Source organism: Phyllobates terribilis, unplaced genomic scaffold (assembly GCF_046119375.1).
Source record: "Phyllobates terribilis strain yellow unplaced genomic scaffold, ASM4611937v1 Scaffold_187__1_contigs__length_3656778, whole genome shotgun sequence".
Taxonomy (NCBI): Eukaryota; Metazoa; Chordata; class Amphibia; order Anura; family Dendrobatidae; genus Phyllobates; species Phyllobates terribilis.
Window position 1 is genome coordinate 2,412,279 of NW_027362947.1, and position 12,495 is coordinate 2,424,773.

The 12,495-nt window shown below is 49.3% G+C and overlaps 1 non-coding gene across 1 annotated transcript; it reads left to right on the forward strand.

Moving 5' to 3' along the window:
• Positions 1 to 11,274: 11,274 nt before the first annotated feature.
• LOC141212981 (U2 spliceosomal RNA) lies at positions 11,275 to 11,465 on the forward strand. Its single transcript, XR_012282562.1, has one exon. It is a non-coding gene; the product is annotated as a U2 spliceosomal RNA (small nuclear RNA).
• The last annotated feature ends 1,030 nt before the right edge of the window (positions 11,466 to 12,495 follow it).

The following is a 12,495-nucleotide window of genomic DNA, read 5'->3' on the forward strand; positions in this document are numbered from 1 at the left end:
CTAGCACTGAAAAAATATTTGGCCTTCTAGCAGTGTGTGGGACTTGTTCTATTAGTCATCTATACTGACCTCCATCAGGTTGCAAATTCAAAATAATTTTTTGTCTGCACCTACCTCTGAAAAAATATTTGGCCTTCTAGCAGTGTGTGGGACTTGTTCTATTAATCCATCTATACTGACCTCCATCAGGTTGCAAACTGAATATAATTTTTTTCTGCATCTAACTCTGAAAAAATATTTGGCCTTCTAGCAGTGTGTGGGTCTCATTGTGTTAGGCCATCTATACCAAGCTCCACCAGCTTTTCAATTAATAATAATTTTTCGCTGCATCTAGCCCTGAAAATAATTTTTCTTCCCAATAGTGGTAGCAATAGAAATATGGGGCGCGCTCCTGGCTTACAAAAATATACGCTTCATAACAAAAAACACCAGCTTAGCGCACTGCATTAATAAGATGGCATCATCGTCTCTCCCAGTGCTAGGCCTACTACCCAGGCTAGCATTCCTGTGCCTAAAACACAATGTATGGGTCCGCGCTAGCCACTATGCTGAGGGGTTTAAAGCTGCTGCTAACGCTTTATAACAATTCAATTGGCAGATTTTCACAGAGCTCTTCCACAAGGCCCACCCATCGGGACAACAGTTGCCCACCTTCCCTATGGGATCTAGTGGCGAATAGTTGATGCCATTAATCAGAGCGTCAGTTGCCCCGTCGACGTGGCAAGCATACGGTAAGGCATGGGAAGAGTGGACACGACTAGTAGCAGGCAGACGGGTTGACCAATGTGAACAAGCCAGATCACAAGTCACCATAGAATTTCTCCACCAGCTAATGATGAGGGGCATATCAGGGGCGTCAGCGCAGCGGTGTCTGACCGGAGTAGCATTTCACTTCCAACTACTGAATTGGGGAGATGTGACAAAGATTCATCATTAGACAATCCATAAAAGGGTGGAAAAGGGGTCAGCCAAGTCAGGAGTGTAGACGTCCCGTCCCGTGTCACTAAAACTGATTTCTCACATCATATCCCTAACACCATTAACATGACACTCACAATTTGAAGCAACACTACTGTCTACTGCATTTGTGATCGCCTTCTTCGGGGCGCTATGCATAAGCGAATTAGTCCCTCAATCCAAAATTAGCACCAGTGGAGGCTTATTACACCAGGACGTAGTCATAGGCAATAATGCAATACGTCTACGCATACACAAATCGAAAATGGTTCCAGCGGGCAGGGGCACTTGGGTACTTCTACAACCCACAAGCGGTACACTGAGTCGGGTAACAATAGTAAAACCATATCTAACCATCAGATCACAAAGTAATTTGTTCCTATCACACATTGATGGGACGCCATTATCAAGATACCAGTTCCAAGCTATATTTAATAAATGCATAACATCGGCAGGGAACCACCCCAAAGATTACGGGACACACTCATTCCGCATAGACGCGGCCACAGAAGCAGCAAGAGCAGGACTGTCAGAAACGGAAGTTCAGAGGATAGAGAGATGGTGATCCACGTGTTTGGCAAGATACATAAGACCGGACTTGTTATCCTAACGTGGTTTGTTTCTTTTACAGGTGACACTAAGCCAACAGTGTGGGTGATAGGCCACTCGTATATATATTGGGCAGATTAAAGGGCGAAAGTTCGCCCAGGCGGGAGGAAATTAGAGTTTCATAACACATGTTTCAACTGGAGAGGTATTAGAGGCCTGCTATGGCCACAGGTACTAATGGAGGTAATCAAGGTAGGGAGAGAGGCAAGATGTCTGGTCATCTTAGTTATACAGGCCGGGGGAAACAACCTAGGTCATCACAAGAGCGCATAACTAATGGCAATAATGAAACTAGACACTGAGCGCTTCAGAGAATTTTTCACAAAACTAGCTATAGTATGGTCAGAGATTGTGCCGATAGCGGTATGGCAAGGTGCGCGAGACATCACGGCCATCGAACGGACAAGGCGGGTAATAAATATTCGGATGGCAAAATTTAGAAGAGACAGAGGCGGTGTAGTGGTACGACACCGACAACTGGAAGGAGATAAAGCAGGCCTCATACGGCCCGACGGTGTTCACTTAATGGATATTGGACTGGACATATTCCTGTCAGGACTCCAGGACGGAGTGGAACAAGCGTTAAGAGTGATGGGTGGGGGTCAGAGTCCTGCATACGAGTACGCAGGATCCTCCGTGGCCTGGAAATAGAAAGGACATGTTGGAGAGTTACACTTGTTGGCCAAGTTGCCGGAGTGGAGACCCAGGGCATGCTGCAACAAGCTGAATTATTTTAGAAATAAAATGTCTTTCTAATGGAATGAGTATAAAGAGTTAATAAAGCTGTGACCGATCCTCACCCATCCAGTTGTAAGAGTTACATTATTGTATTGTCAAGGAAAGGGGGGCGGTAGGGGGGCTGAGCGTCTGGGTTTGGTTGGGAGTCCCCACAGTCTGCCTAGGCTAGATGCATTTAAAAATTCTTATTAGATACACAGGCGGTGCAGCTTGCTTCGCAGCTGGGCTACTACGCCCAAAGTATTGCCTAGGCTAGATGCAGTTAAAAATTCTACGCTGACTAGCAGACACTGAAGATTTGGAGCAGACTTCTGAGTAAACAGCTCTTCAGACTCAATCATCTCAATCATCTGTGTTACCCCAAGCCATAGTGTATGTAGTTTCTTACAGTTAAAAGGGGGGGGGGAGCGACCCAACCCACCTGGAATTGACGATGCCAACGTCACGTAAGACACAGCAAGGGGACTCCAAAAAGAGTTTCCATTTTTTCCCAAAATTGTGGCACAGACACCACTTAACCCTAGAACGCATACCTGGGGCCTCGCAGTCCCGCCCTGTTAATTGTTTTCTATTTTCTGCAAGATTACTTTAGTTAGAATTTTGAAACTCTAGGTATTCTTCATGTATATAGTTGTTTGTCATTTGAGTTTGACTTATTCAATGTTATTTGCACACGGGCCTAAAAGGCCCCAGGTATATGAAAGTGTAGATTTTTATGGTCATGCGTTCTAGGGTTAAGTGGCATCAATTGCCCCACAGTTGCTTAAAACGGTTGGTGAGGTGATATTACCAAATCCTCAAGCTTTTAGCCTCCCAAGGATAACACAGGATTAGAAAAGTCCTTGCGAATCCATGATTTGTTCATCTTTATGAACGTGAGTCTGTCTACATTCTCAGTGGACAGCCGCGTGCGCTTATCTGTCAGCACACCATCAGCAGCTCTGAACACACGTTCAGAGAGAACACTGGCTGCAGGGCATGACAAGATCTCCAAGGCGTGAGTGGCGAGCTCCGGCCATTTTTCCAGATTGGAATACCAAAATGAGCAAGGGTCCAGTGACACAGTCATGGCTTCGATGTTCACTTGGAGATACTCCTGCACCATCCTCTCTAGGCATTGACTATGTGTCAGACTTCTTGTCTCCTGTGGCCTTGCAAAGGATGGTCTAAAAAAGTGGTGAAACGATTTCACAAAATTGCTGTTACCAGCAGATACTGTGTTACTGTTACGGTTTGAGTGATGAAGACTCGACAGTCCCGCGGTTGGCAAGTTAGAACTGTGAGATTCACTTCGTGCATCACTGGTGTTTTGTGGAAAAGCACATGTAAGATTCTGCAACAGCGTCTGCAGATACTCCTGCATGCGTCAATCCCTTTTTATGGCAGGAATTATTTCGGCAAATTTACTTTTGTACCGGGGATCTAAGAGTGTGGCAACCCAGTAGTCGAGATTACTTCGAATTCTGCAATCTGAGGGTCATGTTGCAGGTAATGCAGCAAGAAGGCACTCATGTGTCTTGCGCATCCAGGAGGACCAAGTCCTTGTTGTGTTGGTAGCGAGGTAAGAATCATGCTTCTTTCCTCAGCCCTCTCCCCCCAACCCCGCACAACAGAAATGTGATCAAGGTCTCCCTCATCTGAGTCTTCCATGCCCATCGCCAGTTCATCCTCCACTTCTTCCTCGGCTCCTGCACCTTCCTCAACAGTTTGGCTGCTACCATGCGCCCTGTTTAATCCCTCTCCCCCACCCTCCCATGCCTGCCTCCTTGGTGCTGCCAACCGTCTGGACCTTGGAGATGTTATCCCTTCCGCATACGACTCCTCCTCTACTTCCTCCACCTCCTCTTGTCCGACCACCTGACTCTGAATTCTGTTTAATGTGTGCTCCAGCATGTAAATCACCGGAATAGTTATGCTGATAATGGCATCGTCGTCAGCACTAAACATCTTCGTCGCCATTTCAAAACTGTGCAGAAAGGTGTGTGGCGCCCCTGAGGGTGCAGTCACCACAGAGTTACTGCATCTCACCCAGAGGTGTGGTATCTCACCCTCAGGTAAGGAAGGCGTATGGCTCGGGACCCTAACACCTGCATCCAACACATACCCGCAGTGGGGTTAGGGCGAGATTGCTCCTAAGGGAGAGCACAGTCCCAGGTCCCTAGCTGGTGGGAGGATCCTATGTAGTGGGTGCTTAGGGGAGCAGCTTAGGGGAGCACATGACAGGGAGAGTATAAATAGGAAGCCATCTTAGAAAGAGCAAGCCAGTCAGAGGAGGAAAAGAGACAGGAGCAGAGGCTCGGCATGAGCTCTGCTCCGGAGGCGGGCCTAGCCTGGGAGGCCCAGGACTGAAGGAGAGAAGAGAGGAGTGGGAGCAGGAAGGCTCCAGGAACCGAAGGGACCCTAGGGCTACGGGCCGTGCAGAAGGCCACCTGTACTCCCGCTGCTACCAGGAGGTAGAGGGGTCAGGCCAGATAAGGGGAACCGGTCCCTCAACTAGAGGAGAAACAGCAAGGCTCAACTAGAAACCGGAGGCTGCAGCATTTCATGTACTGCAGGCAAAAGTCCACACCAGTCTCACTAAGAAGGTAGCCACATAGGACCCAGGGGACAGAACACAAGTCGCCCGCCAAGGCCCGAGGATACCGGATAGAAGTGTCACTGGGTGTGAGGTGCAGGGAGAAGGCCAGAGAAAGGACACACAGAAGGGGGTCCTGCTAAGTACTCCGGAGCTATCTGGGGGTGGACTGAGCCCCTCACTGAGTACGCACAGCACGACGGGTGAGATAGCTCTGGTACCTGTAATCTGGACTGCAACAACTGTGAGTAAAGATCTTGGGACTGCATCACACGGACTCTGTGTTCATTACTGACTCCCTGCACTACAACCACCATCATCCACCCACACTGCCCTGAAGCTACACTCTTCCTGTGGTGAGTAATAATACCATTGCAGCAAAACCACCAGCTTCAGAGTACTGTTCCGCAGCGGCAGCCCCTTTGGCCGCACTCCACAGGTGGCGTAGTCGGACATTATAAAATCCATATATACAAATTACCGTTGGATTGACCGCCCTGGGTCACGGACCGGGTCACCGCCACAGTGACTACAACCCCCAGCGTCTACCGGCCCGGCTCCGGGTACCCCACGGCCCAGGGGGCGCGTCAACTTCATAGGTCCCTGATCTGAGACCACTCCTGCTGTGTGATTTGCCCCACCTCTGGATCTCGTTGGCCCAGGCTATACGTCAGAAACTATTGCACCAGGGCTTGTCGGTGCTGCCACAGTCGCTGCAACATGTGCAGAGTTGAATTCCACCGTGTCGGCACATCGCATTTCAGCCGGTGAACTGGCAGGCCCAACGACTTCTGTAGAGATGTAAGTCGTTGAGCTGTGGGATGCGAACGGCGGAAGTGAGCACACAGCGACCGTGCCCTCTGCAGAAGGCCATCTAGTCCGGGATAGTGGGCTAAAAATTTATGGACAACCAGGTTCAACACGTGAGCCATACAAGGCACGTGTGTAACATTGCCCCGGCGAAGGGCCGCACCCAGGTTTGCAGCATTGTCGCACACGGCCTTCCCTGGTTGCAGGTCCAGTGGAGACAACCATTCATGAAACTGGGTCTCCAGAGCTGACCACAAGTCCTCAGCTGTGTGACTCACATTTCCCAGACATTTCAAAGTAAACACTGATGCCGTTGAGCCCTGCTGCCAGCATAGTAAGGAGGTGCGCAGTTAGAAAGCAGGTGGCATTACCAGACAGGCTTTGGGTGCAGGTGGAGGACCGAGAGGAGGTTGAGGAGGCAGAAGCAGTGGAGGAACTTCTAGATAAAGAGGATTGACGTACAACTCGCGGGGACGGCAAGACTTGGACAGCAGCCCCTTGTCCTGCTGTCACCATAGTTACCCAGTGCCCTGTCAGCGACATGTAACGCCCCTGTCCATGCCTACTCGTCCAAGTGTCTGTGGTGAAATGCACCCTGTCACACACAGAGTTTCTCAAAGAAGCGGTGATGTTGTGTGCGACATGCTGGTGGAGCGCAGGCACACCTTTCTTTGAGAAGTAGTGCCGACTGGGCATCTGGTACTGGGGCACTGCGACGGACATAAGGTCTCAAAAATCCACTGTGTCCTCCAGGCGGAAAGGCAGCATTTCTGTAGCCAACAGCTTGCAGATGGTGAAATTCAACCTCTTAGCTTTCTCATGGCTAGGAGGAAATGGTCTTTTACTTGTCCACATCTGAGGGACCGAGGGCTGGCTGTTGTGCTTTGACGGGGTTGAGTAGGGTGTCCCTGGCAAACTGCCGGTCTGTGAGGAAGATGCAGGCGGACATGTTAGGTTGCCTTGATCCAAAGGTGGTGCTCTCGATGTCAGAGAGCTCTCAACACCAGCAGGTGTTTCCACTTCCCAATGAACTGACGACCTGCCAATCACACTGGCTGTTGCAGGTAAAGAGGTGGCAGGTCTGCGTCCAAAAACATGTGTGACTGCTGTCCCCCCAGTCACAGAGGATGAAGAGGCCGCGGATGCACAAGACGGGGCAGACGGTGGTTGGCCCAGCCTGCTAGGCCGCATTGTAGCACAGTGAGCTTCCCACTGCAACTTATGCTTCATATCCATGTGACGGTACATGCATGAAGTACTCAAACTATGGATTTTTTGGCCTCTACTTAGCTTTTGGTGACAAATATTACAGATAACACGAGTTGGGTCATCCTTATCGATCTGAATAAATGCCCAGGCTATGCAAGGCTTAGAGCCCATGCGACCTGAAGAGCCACTACGACTTGTGGTCAGAGGCGGAGTTGTGGTTGAGGATGCAGTTGTTGACGTGCTTCCAGTACTCCGTCTCTGTCCAGGAAGGCGCAACCTAACCTTGTCGTCAATAGCATCTGTGACGCCCCGCTGTGCTTGGTATCACAGATCCTAGAAGAGTGTATTGATGGAATCCTCCACAAGAGGCCCCCATAAACATTCACACATCTCCACCTTCCACCTCAGACCAGCAGAGGGAGCCCGTTAGGGATATAAATAGGGAAGGTGGAGCTAGGCAGTTCAGTTCCTCTGAAGAGTTCCTGCAGTAGAGAAGCCTAAGAGAGGTCAGTCTGCAGTGGAGCTCAGTCTAGTCTAGAGAACTCAGTTAATAGTTCAGCAGTGGAGCACGAGGCTCCTGCTAGCTAGATTCAGGGAGCCCAGATAGAGCTTAAGGTGTGCCGGCGTCATAAGATCGGTGAAGCGCGGCAAGCTGCCGTTAGTGTGTATAGCCTATTGAGGGCCCGAGTAGGCCGAAGGCGAGTGGCGAGTTAGTACATAAGGGGCAGAGGAGCTTAACCAGCTCACCCCGAAGCATTTACCGGACACCGGATCCGAGCTTACCGGGATCTCTATGACCCAGTAAGGCATAACCGGAATCCCTGGAGAACTACAAGTCCCAGGATCGCTAAGGTGCTGATACGTAACAGAGCCAGGAGACGCTTAGGCCCCGCATACTGGGAGCGTGAACTTCAAGAGAAGGCCCTACCACAAGGTCAGCCAGCGCAGGACAGAGACAAAGTTAGGCCTAGCTCCAGGCAGGTCAGAAACTTACTGCGCAGAGGCAAGAAACAGGAGGCCCTACAACCGCTCATTGGGGAGGATCCTGATATGCACCCTTCACCCTACAGTGCTCCAGGATGTGCCTGAATTTCCTCCAGTAAAAGGTACTGAAGTGACTACCGTGTCCGTTTCCGTTCTTGCTCTGACCCAGCTGGGTCTCGCCTGTCCTGCATTCCCCCTGCATACGCTGCCCTGAGACCTAGCTCCACCTGTGGGGAGCTATACCATCGAGCTGCCTTATCACGGGCCTCAGTGGACTGCTGCAGCGCTGGTGCTTCTCACCAGATACCACAGGTGGTGTCACAAACTCTTATAAAATTAACAATTATCCACCCTTTTAAAGAGTGACCCCAGGGTACGGGCCAGGGAGCCGACCACCGCGACATCCCAAAGGCCAGGCAAAGGCAAGGGTGACCTCATCGACTGGCTGACTGTGGGTTGACAGTAAGTGGGATCTCCAACCTTGTCATCATCACCCTGTGTGTTATCACACCCGTCGTCCTCAAAGCCAACCTCTTCCTGCCCTGACCGAAAAATCAAGTTGTCGCTCCAATCAGGTATTTGAGTCTCATCATCGTCTTCATCATTGTCTCCACCAACAGGAGTTACAGTTTGGGAACGAGGGTCTACATTATGCTCAGAACCTTCTTCATCTGGTCCTGGATCCGACTTATAAAGATTCTGGGCATCAGTGCAGATCATTTCCTCGTCTGGATTAACAGAAGCTCTGGAGCAGACCTCCGTTTCCCAGGCTATAGTATGAGTAAACAGCTGTGCAGACTCAACCATCTGTGTTACCCCATACTCAGACGGGCAGCTGGAGACTTGGGAGCTGTGAGGAAGCAAGTGCGATTGGGGTGACACCTCTGAGGACTGGAGTATTTGTGATGTTGAAGTTGAGGTGGAGGAGAGCCCACTTGAAGGAGCACTTGATATCCGCTGAAGCACCTGCTGTTTTTGTGCCTCATCTGGAATTTGTAGCGATGGGCGTGTCCGTAACAAAGGGATCGTATCACATTGTCCACGAAAAGAAGTCGACATGTTAGTTTGGCTGGAAGATGGTCTTTCCTCTGCAGATGTTACTCCCCCCCCACCGCGGGGGGCTCGACCCACCAGCGGACAGGCACCAGTATTAGGAGAGGGGGGCTGGCCGTCAGGGTCCACCGCGGCTCTGGCACAAACCCGTCGACACGGAGGTGGCACGGGCAGGAACGGACTGGCCGTGTCGGCTTCTCACTTTTTGGATTTTAGAAGGGCATGACATGCCTATATCTGTGTCTCCCCCTCCTTTTACTCCTCCACCTCTTTTATTTTCGCATGACTATATGTACTTGTCATTTTTCCATGTGTTAGTTATGTCTTCTGAGCAGTTTGTCAGCTTTTGGACACCTTTGAAGGTGTTTTCTATGTGTTTCTATGTGTTTTTGTTTGCCTGCCATTGGTTTTAACGGTGTTCGAAGGTGTTCGACGAACAGTTCGACGAACAGTTTGGCGAACACACGGGTGTTCGACGAACCGAACCGAACTCGAACACTACGGGGGTGGCTCAACACTAGTCTTCACTTGTTATGGCAGTTTCTCAAGAAACAGCATCAACGTCCACGTCCACGTCCCACCGCAGCGTTCAATTGTCCATATCCCAGACCTTTGAACGAAAGCGGAAATTCGCAGCTAATGCCCCACAGGCCACAGTCCTAAATTCGCACATTTCACGACTGCTTGCATTGGAAATGCTGCCTTTTAGGCTGGTGGAGACGGAATCCTTCCGCAATCTTATGGCGGTGGCCGTCCCTCGGTACTCGGTCCCCTGCCGACACTATTTTGCCCGGTGTGCCATCCCCGCACTACACAAGCACGTGTCCCAAAGCATCTGCCGTGCCCTCAACAATGCAGTTACTGGGAGAGTCCACCTGACAACGGACACGTGGACAAGTGCTTGTGGCCAGGGACGGTACATCTCTCTGACGGCACACTGGGTAAACATAGTGGAAGCCGGGACCTAGTCGGACCTTGGGACGGAACACATCCTCCCCACACCGAGGATTGCGGGCCCTATGTCAGTCAGAGTTGCCCCCACAGTGTACAGCTCCTGCGCATCCTCCTCCTCCTCCTCCTCCTCCTCATGTTCAGCCTCCATCTCAGATATCACCACTAGTGTTGAGCCACCCCCGTAGTGTTCGGATTCGGTTCGGTTCGTCGAACACCGGGATGTTCGAGGAACTGTTCGTCGAACTGTTCGTCGAACACCTTAGAACACCGTCGAACACCGTTAAAACCAATGGCAGGCAAACAAAAACACATAGAAACACATAGAAAACACCTGCAAAGGTGTCCAAAAGCTGACAAACTGCTCAGAAGACACTCTCTTTAAAAAAGCCGGCCGGCAAATTCAGCAGCGACATACACCGGTACCCGACAATTTAGACAAGAAGGAATAGAGCATCACACATAGATTAGATAGATAGAAACATGTCAGTCACACATATAAGAAGCACAGTGACAGTGTTGGTTACTGCACTTGTCATTTAGTGTAAAGGATTTATTAAAAAAAATATTAGTGTTTTCATGCACCGTCTCTTTAAAAAAGCCGGCCGGCAATTCAGCATCTGTACCCGACAATTTAGAACAGAAAGAATAGAGCTTCACACATAGATTAGATAGATAGAAACATGTCAGTCACATATATAATAAGTACAGTGATAGTGTTGCTTACTGTACTTGTCATTTAGTGTAAAGGATTTATTTAAAAAAATAATAGTGTTTTCATGCACTGTCTCTTTAAAAAAGCCGGCCGGCAATTCAGCAGCGGTACCCGACAATTTAGAACAGAAAGATAGAGCATCACACATAGATTAGATAGATAGAAACATGTCAGTCACATATATATGAAGTACAGTGATAGTGTTGGTTACTGTACTTGTCATTTAGTATTAAAATAAAGGATTTATTATTAAAAAAATTGGCGTGGGGTTCCCCTTAATTTTAGGCTCTAGCGGAGGTTAAGCAGACGGCTGGGGCAGATGTTTGAAGCCTGGGAAGGGGGTAATACCCACGGAGCTTCCCAGGCTACTAATATCAGCCCCCAGCTGAATACATAGCCTTTACTAGCTATTAAAATGGGGGACCCCCCAAAAAAAATGACGTGGGGTCCCCCCTAATTTAATAGCTAGCAAAGGCTAGGCAGACAGCTGGGGGCTGATATTAATAGCCCAGGAAGGGAGCCATGAATATTGGCCCCCTCCCAGGCTAGAAACACCAGCCGTCAGCCGCCCCAGAAATGGCGCATTCATAGGATGCGCCAATTCTGGCACTTAGCCACAAATGGACTTTTCAGGATCCTTGGGTGGCTCCGTAGTTTGAAACCAATTCTGGTTATCGCTTCTCGGCCTTTTGGCTAAGATCAAGTGTAGTATCTGTTCTTATCAGTTTAATATCTGATACGTCCCCTATCTGGGGACCATATATTAAATGGATTTTTAGAACAGGGAGATGGAAAAAGAGCTTGCTCTGTCCACTCCACGCATTGACCTGGTATTGCAGTATCTCCAGGACCGGTGCACCCCTTCTTTAATGCAGTTTCTAAAATCAGAAAGAATTGAATTCAATGTTTTTTGTTCATTTTGCTTGTTTGTCGGATTTTGGGATGGACTCTTTGGCTTTGCTTTTCTTCTCCTCATTGGATTTTTCATGTTCAAAGTTGCAGAAGCCAGATTACAAGCTCATTTTGGTTCAACTTCAGCAACTGTGCATTGCATTGCCATGTAATGTGATGCAATGCTATCTTTCTAGCTCTCCCTTTTTACTTCCTTTTGGATAAACAGACATATTAGGCAAGCATTTTGGAGCTTTCACCTAAATAACTACAGGTGGTGAGATAAGCTGCACAATATAATTGACCTTTCAGTATATTGTTGCACACACACCATCTATTTAGCAAATGCCCTTGTTATCAACAGCAGCCTTTTAAACTCACCTGAGCTAACAGGTATGTGCGCTGGTTACTCTGCTGCGCTTAAAATTTCTTTTTTGGTTTGCTACAATGCCTTTTCTGAAACGTTGTCTCCCTCTGCTGGAACACTGACTTCTTTCATTTAATGCCTGCAGACTATAAAAGAGAACCCAACCCAAAAAGTTTGGTTGATTAGTCTGTGGCATTCTGTTAAACTGTTGCTTATGGCGGTCTCTGTGAGCTTCTCAGCGACATTCAGCCAGCCAGGTATCCTGCCTGCAGTAGATGGAATGTGGCAATGGAACGCTGGCTGCGCGTGTCATAATAGGCTCTGAGCCTTTATATACCTGTGCACAGCAGCAGCCACCTTCAGTCTGCTGCTGGACAGCCAGCAGCAGCAGCAGCAGGAGAGGTATGTAATCAGGAGCCCTCCTGCTAAGGGTAGACAGCTGCTCGTTCCACCCCACCCCCCGCCTTAATTGGTTCTCCTCCCTTCCAACGGTGTTGAGGCGGGTGGGAACAGCAGGGGGTGAAGGTGCTGTGTTTAAAGAGGTGGAGTTATGCAGATCTAAAACGCATGGATTGCAGCAGCAGCAAGCCGAAAAGTGCAGGCATGTAAGGGATCTAGAGGTTGACAACATGTCTT